Source organism: Lepidochelys kempii, chromosome 1 (genome assembly GCF_965140265.1).
Source record: "Lepidochelys kempii isolate rLepKem1 chromosome 1, rLepKem1.hap2, whole genome shotgun sequence".
NCBI lineage: Eukaryota > Metazoa > Chordata > Testudines > Cheloniidae > Lepidochelys > Lepidochelys kempii.
This window is the reverse complement of record NC_133256.1, coordinates 297,745,597-297,761,525: the sequence shown is the minus strand read 5'-3', so window position 1 is coordinate 297,761,525 and position 15,929 is coordinate 297,745,597. Positions and strand designations below refer to the sequence as shown.

Below are 15,929 nucleotides of genomic sequence, written 5' to 3'. Positions count from 1 at the left end.
GAGATGGTGAAGATGACTGGGATAGTTTTTTGCATAAAGTAACTGCAGTTAAACGCTTCATATTTTCATGCACACAGGCAGCATGGAGTGGGACGGCCTATTTAAGAAGATATAAATCCCTGAGTTTACAGCACAGAATGCTTGATTTGAAAGCATTGCAGCCATGTACAGAGCCAGTTTTCCTGCTGTCTAACCTGTTTTCCACAGAAGGTTGGCTGAGGGATGCTAACGGCTGTGCTTTGCTCTGAGGTCACAGCTTGAAGTCTTTTTTTTTTTTTAATTTGCTTTCTGCCGCAGGAGAGGATCTGTGAATTCTATTGGTGCAGCCATCATTGAATTTTCAAAAATATAAACTTGGACTAGTTATTATGAACAAAAGGACATGAAGGAACTCACCTTCTCAGGTAAACAGAGTATTTTTTTCTGTTGGTTTGAGTGAAGAAACTGGAGTGTGCTGAGGCAGGGTTATGTGATGACACCGACACAGATCTCTGTACTGGAATGCAGAGTCAGGTTTCTCAAATGATTGTTGCTGAATGTATCCTACTAATATGATTTTTTTAAAATGACTATTATTGTGAGTGAATGTTTTATACTTTTTGCATATTGCAGTTTATATAGGAGTATATATTGGTGACCAATTTGTATCTTCTGTAGATGACTGCATCATGGGGAGGGGCTGTACAGTAACCAAGCTTAATCCATAAAAATAAAGTGATCTATTTCATTAGTGGTCCTGGCAGGAAAATGACAGTGGAGTTTCATTGATATTTATTCCAATTTCTGTGCATTTACTATTACACTTTTTATTTGACTATTGTTTGCAAATGTATCTGGGATGTGAGATAGAAGGATCCACTCCCAGACTGTCCTGTAAATGATTGAGATGATTAAAGTGCTAAATCTTGGCTAAAAGTAGTGTCTGTCATACAGTACAGAAACAAATCTGTCCGTATTGTCCTTCAGAATACTCCATGCTGTCTGACAGTTTACATCCTCTGAGATCTATTTATAGTGACTTAATTTGCTGGAACTACGTATTCTTGACAAGAAATACGGGATTAAAAAGCATATAGAATCTTTACATTTGCACACAACATACAAATTGTAAAATGTTTGTAATGTCTTTATAATTAATCTAGAAGTACAATATAGCAACCATCATTCTGAGGTACAAGAGTACAACCAGTTTATACAATTCTTGCTTATTAAACCAAATTTTCCAGTACAGGAAATGCTTTAAATGTTTGTATCATTTCTAAATATTTTTGTATATTTAAGTGTTGAACTTCTGTGTTTTGGAGGAAATGGGCTCAAATGAAATGCAAATAACTTGTAAAGACGTATCCAAAATTTTTTACATAGAAATATTTTTTCTGAATTACAGGTACTGAAAGACCTAACAGATAATTTAATAAATCTGAAAGCTATGTCATATGAATTGCTGAGGAGCTAGTTAGTGCCATCTGTATTGCGTTTAAAAAAAAAAAGGCAACAGAAATGCCATGTATTATATTTCTTCAGATAAATAACATTGCCTCTGAAATTACATTATTATTTAACAGTGTCGCAGTAGCACTTGTAGGCTCCAATCAGAATCAGAGGCTCATAGTGCCAGACTCTGTACCCACACGTATGGGCCCCTGACTCAAAGAACAGGTTGTGTTTGATTACTTGCAAAAAGTTCCCTTGAGACATTTGAAGGAAATTAACGAATCCACCAGCAAATGAATTTTCTTAAACCGATAACTTAATATTTCAGATTTGGGCTGCAAGATTATTGCTCAATAGTGTTGTTTTTCTATTACTATTGTAAGCTGTCTTTTGGTTGATCTCCCACATAAAAGACAGAATTTAGAACACGTTTTATCATTCTTTTTGAACTGGGTGTATTGTAGAGGTGACACACACAGCTTCTAGGGAAGGGATTGTGTTGCTTGCTTGAATCTTAAAAGCCACCTGAATGCTGAATCACAAAGCAGTTTTAGGTAGTGCTCACTTGCCTCCTGGGTGTAGATAAAGCTATTGCAGTATGATAACGATTGTGAAAAATTAGGGAAGAATGCTATCCAAAATGAGTGGAGAGAGGGGAGTGGAGAAGTCTTAAAAAATCTTTCCTGGCAAAAACAGTATCTTAAACTAAGAGTAATGTGTGAACATGCTTCTGGGTGTGTGATTTTTCAGGCTGAAGTGGAAAGATTTAAATCCTGTTGTGTGAACTGCAGCAACATAAATGTAAAGCTAACATAGTAATTTTAACAAGCATATGTATGTTAGTATATCTTTTGGCAACGTTCTGCATTTGTTGTAAAAGTATTAAATATATGGGGCCACTTTTCTCACCACAGAGTAGCCCACATCATTATTAGTGGTGAGAACAAGTGATACAAAAAGATAAATAACAAGAGCCAGCTTCTTAGATGAATTAGAAAATACGTATATACAAAAGTTAGTAACAAAATAATTACAAAAGAACTACAAAATTTGTAAAAAGAAAAGGAGTACTTGTGGCTAAGGTGCCACAAGTCCTCTTTTTCTTTTTGCGAATGCAGACTAACCCGGCTGCTACTCTGAAACCTACAAAATTGGTATGTATTTGTGGGTGTGTTTGCATAGATAATGTGTTCTGAGCATATATTACCTACTAAAATGGCAAAAATGGAATTACATGTTATTCAAATAATTGTGTGTGTTATTAATTGTCGTAACTGAAACATGAATAAATATCAAAATGTCAGAATACAGTGTTTAGCAAGGAAAGAAGCAAAGTGACATATTAAAAAGGAGAAATACTAATTCTCAGAAAGAAATTGTGGCTGGGGTTTTCCCACAGTGTCTAAGTGAGTTAAGAGCCCAAGCACCATTGTGTTTTAATGGGAATCTGGCCCCTATATATCCCTTTAGCTAAGACTATCAAAGGAGCCAATATAAATATTTAAGTGAATACAGCAGGGACAGTTTGGCTAGACAACAAGGACAATAAAGGCAGTTTGATTGTTCACAGCTATTAATATAAATCCCGAGAATAATTAGCGAAAGATCAGAAATCATATTATTTTGTCCCCACATAAGTCTATTATTGTGTTTTGTGAAAGGATCAAGAGGCAATGCAGGATGTCATAGAAAAATGAATTTAATATAAGTTGTTGGGAGAATCCTGAAAACTGTCTTATTATTAAGGGATGTTACTGGAAAAATGCAATTTGATTCAGGCATTAAGTCATCTTTTACTAATCTATTAGGGTTTTTTATATCTCATACTTATGTAAAAGACTAAATAAAAGAACTAAGTGGACAAAGTACACTTAATTTTAGCTTTAGGCTTTGCAGGTTTTGAAAAACTATTTTGGATCAAACTACTGCCATGTCATCTTGGGCTCTAAACTAAGCACAGTTCAGTGTAGCCAGTAGCTAAATGGGAGACCACTTGTGAAAACCAGGTACTTCAGGAAGTAGTGTTGAGCTTCAAGGAGGGATGCTTAGATGGCACTCCTATGAGTCAGTTCTGGATCAATGCTATAACAATGCTACTGTAATATTGTGCTTTATTCACATGGAAATGAAACTGAAGACTTTATTTCTAATTTCCATGGTACTTGTTATAGCAGGAGAGTAGGTATTGGTAAAAGATCAGCAGAGGCTAGTGGGCATGTAAATGAGGATGCAATGAAAATGCAAACGGAAGTTAAGTGGATGATTAATAAAGTGATAAGAAATGTTTACGCAGTGTATTTTCTAGCAATGCTGAGTTTATGAAATGGTAAAGGGGCTAAGGAAATTTCACTTTCTTTCATTCATCATTACACTGTTTGTGAAATGTCTGAGATATCCTTGGCACTAGTGCTGTGTGTTTCCCAGAGTGGGAGAGAGGAGATAGATGGTTAAGAATAACAGAAATGTTTGTGAAATGATTGGATACTCGTGAGAGAGCTAGATTACCAGTTCAGATCTATTCTATGCAACTACAAGTTTTAAAATGAGGAAAGAAATCTGTGAGTGTATTTATGGTCAGCTAAGTATGTATGTATGTAGTATGAAAGGCACAATTTTGCTCAACAGATAAATTCCATCAGACTTTACCGATAAAGTACTGCTACTTTTTACTCCAGTTCATGCTCCCAAGCCAATACCACTCTATGAGACTGAAGTGGTTTCTGTTGGCATGACTCCTTCACAGAACTGAACACTACTTTGGCTTTCATATTCTATTTTGAGTTAACTGAGCAGGAACAAACCCAGAACTCCATGATGCCATTTTACAAAGATGCTCTTCAGAGTGTAGTCACCACTGTGTTTCTGAACTTCCCAGAGGTTAGAAATAAGCTTCTCCATTACATGAGAATTGGTAAAAAGGATGCCTTGCGTGTCTTATAAGTTTATATTTATTAAAATGCTGTTGATACACTATGGATTAGTTTTCTTTCTACATTATTTATTTATTTATTTATTTGCCTGTTAGACACTATAAGTCTAATGATAAATGTAGCTCAATGAAAGCTTTTAGAGTTTGTCTAGTTCTCAAAAGTGCCTCTTTATCCTCTTCTTAAAAGCTACTTAAGTGTTTTAAAGCAATATTCATTGAATTAGAACAGATATCCCTATGCCTCCTGCAGCAGCTGTGCCGTAGGGGCATGTTAACTGCTGGAACAACTGAGCAGAAAATTAAACAGTTGCAGATACCAAAGTCTCTTCCTCAAGATTCAATGCTTATACCAAGAAAGTAAAGTAGTCAGACAGAAAACCAGAAACCTCTCCACCATGGTGTTCAAGCACAAGCTTTCACTCACAGGCCTTGCCTCCCACCCCTGCAAAGGTAATCTTCCCTCTTTCTCCTAAGTAGCCATTCTTTTATTGTCCTTACGTTAAGCACTTATGCCAGGAGAAGGGTATCTGACCTGGAGTTATCCCTTTACTCACCTGGTACTAGGTTGGACTCCTGTACCCTCTTACCGGATGGTACTTTTTTCAGGCAGTGGAAACATAAGTGTCACAAAATATCACATTACAGCTTTTTATACCTTATATACTTTATAGATTTTATACTTGCATACAAACTGTGGGCCAAATCCTACCATATGCATTTTGGAGCAGATTTTCAAAAGTGCTCCACTCTCGTTTAGAGACCATGGTAACTGGCTGGATTTTCAAAGAAGCTCATCACTTTGGGTGCATGTTGGGAGCAATCTCTTTTCAAAATTCTGGCCTTTGTGGGTGAGGCAACCAACCAGGACTCCATAGTATACAGCAGGGAATTGCTTTGGGTGCATGTAGTGAGAGAACTCATGCCTACTTCCTTCAGTTTCTCCTCAACAGCAGTCATAGAGCTGTCTAGCCCTGCCTCTCCTCTGCTCCCTGACCTTTTAATTTAAGTGGGATGCACAGGTTGTTGACTCTAGGTGAAGTCTCATCAGCTGAGTTGCAGATCAACCAGAAAAAGGACTGATTCTGACTTTGAGCAGTAAGGTGGGAATGACAAGGTCCATTGGTCAGAAAAATACCATTCCCTCAAAGGCTAATTGCCATAGGTTGTCAGCCGAACTTTCCTTCCTACCTTTCTACCCTCCCTTATTTCCCCTTACCACAAACCTCTTTGAATGACTCCAACTGAGCCCCCACTCAAAACACACAGGGAGTTACTGAATCCCCAGGACTGCCATAGTCTTTGTAGTCTTTTGGTGGGAAAGGGACAGGGATCTGCAAAGAACCAGAGAAGAGCCTCTCTGCGGGCTTCTTAGGACCTGATCTGGGAGTGGCTTTCGCCACAGCTGCTACCACATCACTGTGACTGTCCTGAGGATCAGTCAGGCTGAAATAAAGTTCTGAAGCTTTCCTAAGGAGTAGTAAGACCTTTGTGTCCTTCAGGATACCTATACACAGCAGGTCCCTTTGCTAGACACACAAGCACAGCTACCACAAAGATCAATCTTGGCCACTTTGCATAGCAGTCTAAAATAGCACTTGAAGAATATAGCATCTACTTGAAATTGGATGAGGTATATAGATATGTAGAATGTTATTTTAAGTAAGTTAAGATTTGACCAGGACAAACACCGCAATATGAATGTTACATCTCATCTGACAAGGGAACTTGAGGATTAGGTTCAGTACAAGAAAGGATGGTGGAACATTTGTCTTCCTACCCTGTGATTGTCTTCCCCTGTTTGCCGTGATTTAAATAACCATGCAGAGAAAGGAAAATGTTGGTTGATATCACAGAAGACCTCGTGGGAGAAAAGGAAAGATATTTCTTATAAAGAGAGAGTGTCCATGTGCTGTTTTTTTGGTATGGGAGTCATGTACTCACCTTTCACTTTACATTTTTTTGCAGGCAGATAGTTTGTTTCTCTTGTCTTTTAGTATGGCATGTTTTTCTTTATTTACTTTGAAGGTCTAGTTATGTTGCCCAGTTCCACTGACTTCCGGACATGAAGCCCTAGTGGTGGAAAACATGCATAGTAGGAGATGTATCAAGGTAAACTGGCTGCAAACCTTGTGCAGCCCACATGCAGGGCGATAGCAATTTGCTGTCTTCTAAACAGTCTCTGCTGACGAGTCTCATTTAGAGCCTGAAACTGAACTTTATGCTGGCATGGCATGGTGAGTATCTGAAGGAGAAGGGTTGTGCAGCGCCTGCTCTGCTTCAGGAGTGAATTCCCCACAGGGGTAAAGTTAGCATTTATTTACTTGCATCCCCTTGTCCTTGACTCAAACCTGGACTCTTCAAACAACAACATCTCTTATTTATTCGCGGACTCATCGAAAGACCTGAATACTGCTGCAAATGCCAAGAACGGTGAACACGTAAGGTTCAGTGTTGCCAGTTAGGCAGAGCCCATAATACACGGGGCTGTAGAGTTCCAGTACACCGTGCACATGGTGAGCCTTCTGTCTCCTGATCTCCCTCGTGCACAGCAGGAGCCTGCTTCTCCTTTCTGTGGTGCAGTCTGCCCCAACATGGAACCAGTCCCACCCCACTTTGCACCTCATTTGGGGCAACATACATCTCCTGGCAGAATCGACACCTCGCAGTTCCTCCATTCCCTTGAGTGAAGGGACCGCAATTCCTTCTGCTTTACGTGGGCTTCCTTATGCCCTCCCTAACGCTGCTCACTCGCATATGGGCCAGACAGCATGTGGCCCTTCACCAAGACTGATCCACTTCTCTCCAGTCTTGTCATTTTTTTCCTAGCTGTTCCTGAACAAAGGGAACAATATCAATAGATATACAGCATGTAACACGTGGGGGTGGAAGGGTGAGGCAGTCTCAGATGGGGCTTCTAGGCACTACTGGAATACAACGAATATGTGAATAACAGTAGCCCTGCCCTCCTGTCTCATCTCCGCTCTAACAGCACCACTGCCTTTGGACTTGTTGGTTTCCTGGGGAGAGCTTTTTTTCTTATCTGAACCAATACCACAGTTTTAGAGTTTTTTTCAGTTTTTCCTTGGGAAAGTAAGGATTCCTCTTACTTCAGTCAGTAAAGGCCTCTTTAATCCTAATATATATGGGGAAATCCCTAGCTGGCTCCTTACTTGAGCTTTCTATCCCCTTTGAACTGCTTTGTAGCACAAAGGGGATGGAGAAGGTCTGAAGATCTAGCCATGTATGTCACTGTGATCTCAATATCCCTGCCATTGCAGGGACCTCGGGCACTGGTGCACTTCGTCCCTCCTGTTCTCTGCCTGTGGCACATAACAGTCTAGCCTCCTATGGGCTGTAACACTTGGGTCTAATTTAGATTGTTGGGTTTAGTGTCCCAGGTGCTGAGTGGTTTGGTGACCAGTAATATACAGGTCAGACTAGATGGTGTGGTGGCCTTAAACAGAGAGACTCTGACTCAATATCAGATATCCTGAGGTTTATGTCTTCTAGCACATGTTTCTGTATTAATCAGCTGTGATGGAGAGTTTTGTTCAAAACCAAATACTAAAAGCCCCCTGTGTTTTCGGATTCCTAAATATATATTTTTACTGTGCAGGTGCTGGGGTTAAATTTCCTCTGAGTAAATATATTGCGATAATTTAGGATTTATTTGTCATAGCTGCATTCAAAGTGCCATTTTTGTACTTTGCTTTTTTCCTAATTTTATGCTCAGTTTGAAACAGTGAAAATTCTGCACCAGAAAATACTATGTATTTGTGCTCCAGTTCCAGAAATAACAGTCTTCCTTTGAGTGGATTTCACAAGTTTTATCATCAATTATGGAAACAGGAGTACTGTACTAGTTACCTTTCAGAACAAGAAGTCTGGTTGTTCTTCTTTTCCTTCTCTAGTGTGGCCCTGCCTGCTGAGATTTACTCAATTGAAAGGCCTCCTTTAAAGAAGGAAGTGATGACATGCACATCCATAGTGCCATCTGAGTGAGATGAGATATACAGAATAGTAACTCAGACACTCAAGGGAGTTATTGAAACTACCTTATTCCCTGCCTTTAATAAATGTGTGCTTTTGCAGAAAACCTCAGAACAACTATTTATTCAGTCAAACTGCACGTAAACTCTGGCTTGTGGGATTATCTTTCCCCACTGATCCTGGCTAATTTAGCTGAATACAATCACGACCCGGTGTGACTGACTTTCTGTGCACTTTCTCTTGTACAGCGCTGGCGCTAAAGGATATGTAAAAATCCCAAAAGATGACTTCAGCATTCAATCTATTTTGAAATTGCCAAGTACTCCTTGTGTATTATGCTTAGTTTACTCCTGGGGGGATTCTGCATCACTGCTCGTGCAGAATTTGTCTCCCGCTGATTTCTTTGCTTCCCTGCAGAAAAATGATTTTCTGATAGGGAAGCAAAAGGAAGCCACAAGAGTGGTCATGCGACCCGCCCAAGCAGTATGTTTTAGGGGCCCAGGGCAGCCAGCAGAGAGGTAAATCATTGTGAGGCACTCACATAAGGGCAGAATTTGCCTTAAAAATCACACCTCGCTGCTGAATGCAGTGCTGTAAAATCAGCATTTCCCAGCTGCATTGCTGGTCAATCCCCAAAGTGTGTTCACTTAGGCTACTGACAAGGACCTCTTTGCAACATTTCCAGAGCATAGCAGAATGTGCAGGTATGCCCATCTGTGTCTTATAACAGTGGTGTGATTTTTAGTGCAAGTGAACGTTAGCACACTTCAGCAGATCAGGTTGTTTTGAGTCACTTACTGAGTTTCTGACCCTTCTGCATAATTGCACTTTGCCCCTGAATTTGACCCACACTGGGCAAATTAAGCAGATTTTTTTGTTTAGCCTATTACATAGGCCGTCTGTTCAATACATATAATGAGCACATAAAAAGAATTTGCTTGAATTCATCATATCATTTTGCATGTTTCAGTTCTTTATGATTAGCTTTGATTAGTTCTTCAGTATTGCTAACAAATGAATACACTATGTAATGTATTACATTACACCAAGGAAACAGGACACGGCGAAGGAAAGATGAAATTTATTTTGGGGTATGAGCATCCGGACTCTTGGATGCAGATCCAGGAAGGGCTCTTCACGTTGGGGCAGAATCCTGACAGGGTGATTCAATTTCCTCTTAAATGTGCACTATCTTTTAAAAATCTTTGATCCTTGCCCTAATAAAGTTTTTTTTTAAAAAGTGATATGACCAGGATGTGGGTTGTTTCACCAAGTGGGCAGGACCAGGAGTTGGACCTAGTGCTCAGAGGAGGATTAGGGAGCTGGGGGTCAAGCAGGAGTCAAACTGAAGGTCAGAATCAGAATCTTCAGGAATCAGAAGTCTAGTTGGAAATTGTCGCAGTGTCAGGGATCAGAAGTCAAACTCTGGGTCAGAGCTGAAGAACAGAGCCAGGGTCCACAGCGGGGAACAGGAACGGGGGCTGTTGTAGCAGGAGGCCAGGTATTGCCAAGTTGCACAGGTAGCTTCCTGAAACTTCTTCCATGTTTAGTGTCCCTGGACCAATCAGAGGTTCTGAGGGTGCTGTGAATCAGGGTCTTTTGTGGGCGGCACTTCCTCTGGTGCTTAGTTTATAGTATATTGATCCAAGCTCAGCTGTGGCATCCTGGAAGCTTTGGTCACCTGGAGCCATGCAGACCTGGGCTTTATCCTTTGGATCTTTGCAGTATTAGTTCAATCTTTCATGTGAAACAGAGTGTCAAGATATGGCCTGACTTAAATCCTTCCTCCATACCTATCTGTATATCATTCAAGGTCACAATAAAGTAATATTACTTCACACTTAACATCTTCAAAGCTTTGTACAAAAACTAACTGACTCTCGCTGCACAGATGTGAAGTAGGTGAGCACTGTTCTCCCCATTTTAGTCAGGCAAACTGAGCTAGAGATGAGACATGGCTTTCCCAAGAGGCTACTTTTTCTCTATTTGAGTAGAAAATTTATACTATACATTTAAGAAAATGACATGGTCATAACTTAGAAAAGATCATATTGGAATGCTGAGAAGAGGAGAAATCAACAATATTATATGTATATCCACTTAATGTCATAACTCAGTGGTTCAATGGTTGCAGATTACTAACAAGGTTTAGAAAAGGTACACATATTGCTACTAAAAACTCTCTATTCTTAGTTGTCACATGAAAAAAGGTAAATACAAAACAGTTGCATTGGCTGCTAAAGACTGAGACAAATTGGGCCAAATTCATCAATTGATTTATCTAAACTGGGAAAAAAACTGGGTGACATTCACTCCCCTGCTCTGGCCACTTCAAGAAAGGCCAGAGGAGCACATAAGGGCTCTAAAAGTCCCAGGTCCGATGACTGGAGGAGATTCTCCCAATGCAAGAACTGAGAAGACAGCTACAAGCTGTTTGATGAGGCCCCTTTTGCCAAGCCACAACCTAGAGTGTGTGCCAAGTAGTCAGAAGGATGGGGAGGGCTGCAGCGCATAGCACTCAGAGTTCTGGGCAGTACTGCTGCCCATAGGCAGGTCATGACCGGCTGCCATAACTTACAGACCTCTCGGGGCTTTCTAGGTCATGAGTCATAGCCACAACCAAGAATCGGGTGGCTTAAAGCCCTCATCATGGGCTGCAATTTCTGTGGTGCACCTCAGAGGGACAGCACAGAAACTCACCCTCTGTCACGTACACAGTAGAACTAAAAGTGTAGATTAAATGTTTTAAGCCATTTTGTTTGGTTGTTAATGTTAAAGGTTTTAGAAGAAGGAGGTGAAAAATATTGTCAAGATAGTGTGTGTTATTATAAAAAATAGACGTGTTCACAGCCATGGGATGGGTATATTTTAAGAAGCCAATACAAATATGTATATAAACATATATGTATTTATAGATGTATGTAAATAATTTAAAAAGTCTTATACAGTCACACCAAGCATAACTGACTAAAAAAAAAGAAAAACTTGCTACTCCATACCTTCGGATGTGAGAGATTTAAAAATAAAATATAACAGTACCTTAATTTACACGTACAGTACAATTAGCATTCCATTAACAACAAGCTAACACGTTGGAAGAGATGTCTGATAGGACTGTTGCATATGTCATAAAATATAAACTTTTTACCTATTCTTTTGCAAAGATCTGTCTGAGAAACAGCATCTGTGGGTCAGCTGTTATGGTCTGGTAGCCAGTCAGATCCTAGTAAAAATTGGCATCTTCTCACAGAAAAGGAGATTCTCAGTTTTTAGAGGCTGATAGAAAAAACAAGCCTCAAAACAAGCATATAGTATTACCCAGAGGACAGTGGCTTGGGTTACTTATCACCCACTGCGTCTCCAGCCACCCCTTACAACGCGTATTATCTGTCTCAGAATTTATTAAGAACAATTTGTTCTTTACTATGCTTTTGCTACATCTTAATGTCCAGGACTAATGCATAATGTGTGATAATTAAATTGTAAGGCACATGGGTACAGAGGGATTGTATGTATAATGTGTGGTGCAAGCTGAAACAGTGGAGTTAGAAGATTCCTAAAAATGGGGTAGATGGAAATGGATAAAATAATTTTTAAACTGAAATGAGTTTAAAAATAGTACTCAAAATAGAAACAACATTTGCTTAACTACCACTGTGCATATTAGCTTCTGTAATATGTTTCCTTTTCACTCCCCACTGTGAAGGTGAATGCTGTGCTTCAGTATTTTTCAAAGTGACTCATGAGCTTTTCTCTCCTATTATGTCCCTTATGATTGCATATGCTTCACAGATCCCTTTTTCTGACTCTAGCAGGCCCTTTTTGTGCTTTTTATCATGAACTATAGAACTTCTATATACTGTCAGACCCAGTTCAACCATTAATAATGGTATTCAAAAGCTAAAAAGAGGTAAGCAGTCTTATGGAAGTATACTTCATATCAATCCATTAAGATGCACATATAATCACTCATTTATTATCATCCATTGATTTGAGGAAGGATGGTCTCATATTTAAAGCACTGAACCCTGACTTAGTGGATATAGGTGCTGTTCCTGGTTCTGTCACAGACTTCCTGTGTGACCTTGAAAAAATCATTTTGGGTGGGATTTTCAAAAGTGAAACTAAAAATGAGATATAAAGAGGCTAAGTGACTTGCCTTACCTTAATTCTTCATCTGTAAAATGGGGATGATACTTCTTTTATCCCCACTTTTGTCCGTTTGGTGTGCTTATATTGCTTTTAAGCACTTTGGGACAGCAACTTTCTCTTACTGGGCTTTTTTACCATTCCCCGAATAATGGAGTCACAATCTTGGTTGAAACATCTAGGCTCTACTGTAATACAGGTAAATAATAATGAGTATGATAATGAGTATGTTCCCTCGGTTTAAAGTGGCAGTTTAAAAATATAAAAATTAAATTCACAAACTGATAACCAAGCTCAGAGGTAATCAGATTTCTCTCTATACAGCTAGTAATTTAAATATTTTAGCAGCATCAAACATCTTGAGAGATGAAAAGCAAACTGTCCTTCTGAAAAAAAGATAGAACTTTCATTCCTGAACCATAAAAGCACTCTCTTTTTATGACCTTTCCAAAATAGTAAGCACTGAAGAACTGTGATATCTAAGTACTGTTCCCATTTGGACAGAGAGGTAATGATGACCAACGGAATGGGGCTTATTCCATCAAATTACAATTCCTGGTTTGACTGACTCAAATGACCAATTTCTGAATAGATGCAAACAGCTGTACTATTTTAACAACTTACTTTAATAAATCAGTTATTGTCATGATGGGCTACACAGACTTTTAGATAAGAAGATAGGAATTGCCATACCTGAACAGACCACTGGCCCATCTAGTTCCCTATTCACTCACTGACAGTGCCCAGTACCAAATGTTTCAGCGGAGAGAGAAAGAAATCCCATAATGGTGTAGCCAATTATTTTAGTTTATTGTTCATTTATTGTGGTGTTAGGCTCTGAGAGAGGTCTCTTTATGGGATTGGGGAGCAGGCAGATTCCGGACACAGTGTTGGTATATAATCCTCCTAAATACTATTATTGATTACAATATAAACCCCACTCACTCCACCCTAAACATACTGCACCAGAGTCCAAAGATGACAACGCAGTCCCGATGACCAGTTGAGGTTCGGTCAATCATAAGGCCTGGGGAACCGGCACTGCACACCTCTTCAAAATCAGGGCTCTGAGTCGATGTCTGACTCCAAATTTCAGATATGTCAGACAACTATTTATAGACTAGTCCATAGCATCATCAGCTTTTTGTCTCTGTTTGCTAGGCCTTTCACCCATAACTTCAGGAAAACAGTTCTCGGCAGACTGTCATAATCCCAGAATTTTTTTTTAAGTATCTCAGAAGCAGGAAGCCTGCTAAATAACCAGTGGGGCCACCGGACAATCGAGATGCTAAAGGAGTACTCAATAAGGCTCAATAAGGACGATAAGGCCATTGCAGCGAAACTAAATGAATTCTTTGTATCGGTCTTCACAGTTGAGGATGCGAGGGAGATTCCCAAACCTGAACCATTCTTTTTAGGTGACAAATCTGAGGAATTGTCCAAGATTGAGGTGTCATTAGAGGAGGTTTTGGAACAAATTGATAAACTAAATGGTAATAAGTCACCAGAACTAGATGGTATTCACCCAAGAGTTCTGAAGGAACTCAAATATGAAATTGCAGGACTGCAAACTGTAGTCTGTAATCTATCATTTAAATCAGCTTCTGTATCAAATGACTGGAAGATAGCTAATGTGACACCAATTTTTAAAAAGGGCTCTCAGCCTGGCAATTACAGGCTGTCAAGTTTGCTTCCCCACTTTGAACTCTAGGGTACAGATGTGGGGACCTGCATGAAAGACCCCCTAAGCATATTCTTACCACCTTAGGTTAAAAACTTCCCTAAGGTACAAACTTTGCCTTGTCCTTGAACCATATGCTGCCACCACCAAGCGTTTTAAACAAAGAAGAGGGAAAGAGACCACTTGGAGACCTCTTCCCCCAAAATATCCCCCCCAAGCCCTACACCCCCTTTCTTGGGGATGGCTTGATAAGAATCCTCACTAATTTGTACAGGTGAACACAGACCCAAACCCTTGGATCTTAAGAACAATGAAAAATCAATCAGGTTCTTAAAAGAAGAATTTTAATTAAAGAAAAGGTAAAAGAATCACCTCTGTAAAATCAGGATGGTAAATACCTTACAGGATAATCAGATTCAAAACATAGAAAATCCCTCTAGGCAAAACCTTAAGTTACAAAAGACACAAAAACAGGAATATACATTCCATCCAGCACAGCTTATTTTACCACCCATAAAACAAAAGAAAATCTAACGCATTTTCTAGCTAGATTACTTATAGATTACTTACTAACTTTACAGGAGTTGTAAGGCTGCATTCCTGATCTGTTCCTGGCAAAAGCATCAAACAGACAGACCAAACCCTTCATTTCCCCCCCTCCAGATTTGAAAGAATTTTGTCCCCTCATTGGCCATTTTGGGTCAGGTGCCAGTGGGGTTACCTTAGCTTCTTAACCCTTTACAGGTGAAAGGGTTTTGCCTCTGGCCAGGAGGGATTTTATAGCACTGTATACAGAAAAGTGGTTAACCTTCCCTTTATATTTATGACATAGGCCAGTAAGCCTGACTTCAGTACTGGGCAAACCGGTTGAAACTATAGTAAAGGACAAAATGGTCAGACACATAAATGAACATAATTTGTTCAGGAATAGTCAACGTTGTTTTTGTAAAGGGAAATCATGCCTCACCAATCTACTATAATTCTTTGAGGGGGTCAACAAGCATGTGGACACGAGGGATCCAGTGGATATAGTGTATTTAGATTTTCAGAAAGCCCTTGACAAGGTCCCTCACCAAAGGTTATTGAAAAATAAGCAGTCATGGGATAAGAGGGAAGGTCCTCTCATGGATTGGTAACTGGTTAAAAGATAGGAAACAAAGGCTAGGAATAAATGGTCAGTTTTCAGAATTGAGAGAGGTAAATAGTGATGTCCACCAGGGGCCTGTACTGGGACCAGTCCTATACAACACATTCATAAAAAAAGGGGTAAACAGTGAGGTGGCAAAATTTGCAGATGGTACAAAACTACTCAAGATAGTTAAGTCCCAGGCAGATTGTGAAGAGCTACAAAAGGATCTCAAAACTGGGTGACTGGGATACAAAATGGCAGATGACATTCAGTGTTGATTAAATGCAAAGTAATGCACATTGGAAAACATAATCCCAACTATACATATGCAGTGATGGGGTCTGTATTAGCTGTTACCACTCAAGAAAGAGATCTTGGAGTCATTATGGATAGTTCTCTGAAAACATCCACTCAATATGCAGCCGCAGTCAAAAAAGGAAACAATGTTGGGAATCATCTAGAAAGGGATAGATAATAAGACAGAGAATATCATATTACTCTATATAATTCCATGGTATGCCTACATCTTGAATACTGCATGCAGATGTGGTCGCCCTATCTCAAAAAAGATATATTAGAATTGGAAAAAGTTCAGAAAAGGGCAACAAAAATGATTA

The 15,929-nt window shown here is 39.5% G+C and overlaps 1 protein-coding gene across 3 annotated transcripts in view; it reads left to right on the top strand.

Annotated features, from left to right (window-relative positions):
- CNTN1 (contactin 1) overlaps window positions 1-15,929 on the top strand; it is a 432,541-nt gene that overhangs the window by 166,778 nt on the left and 249,834 nt on the right. For all 3 annotated transcript variants that reach the window (XM_073328045.1, XM_073328044.1, XM_073328043.1), the window contains one exon: window positions 298-404. The gene's annotated coding sequence lies outside the window, so the exon portion shown is untranslated. Of the gene's footprint in view, window positions 1-297; window positions 405-15,929 lie in introns of those variants that run through there.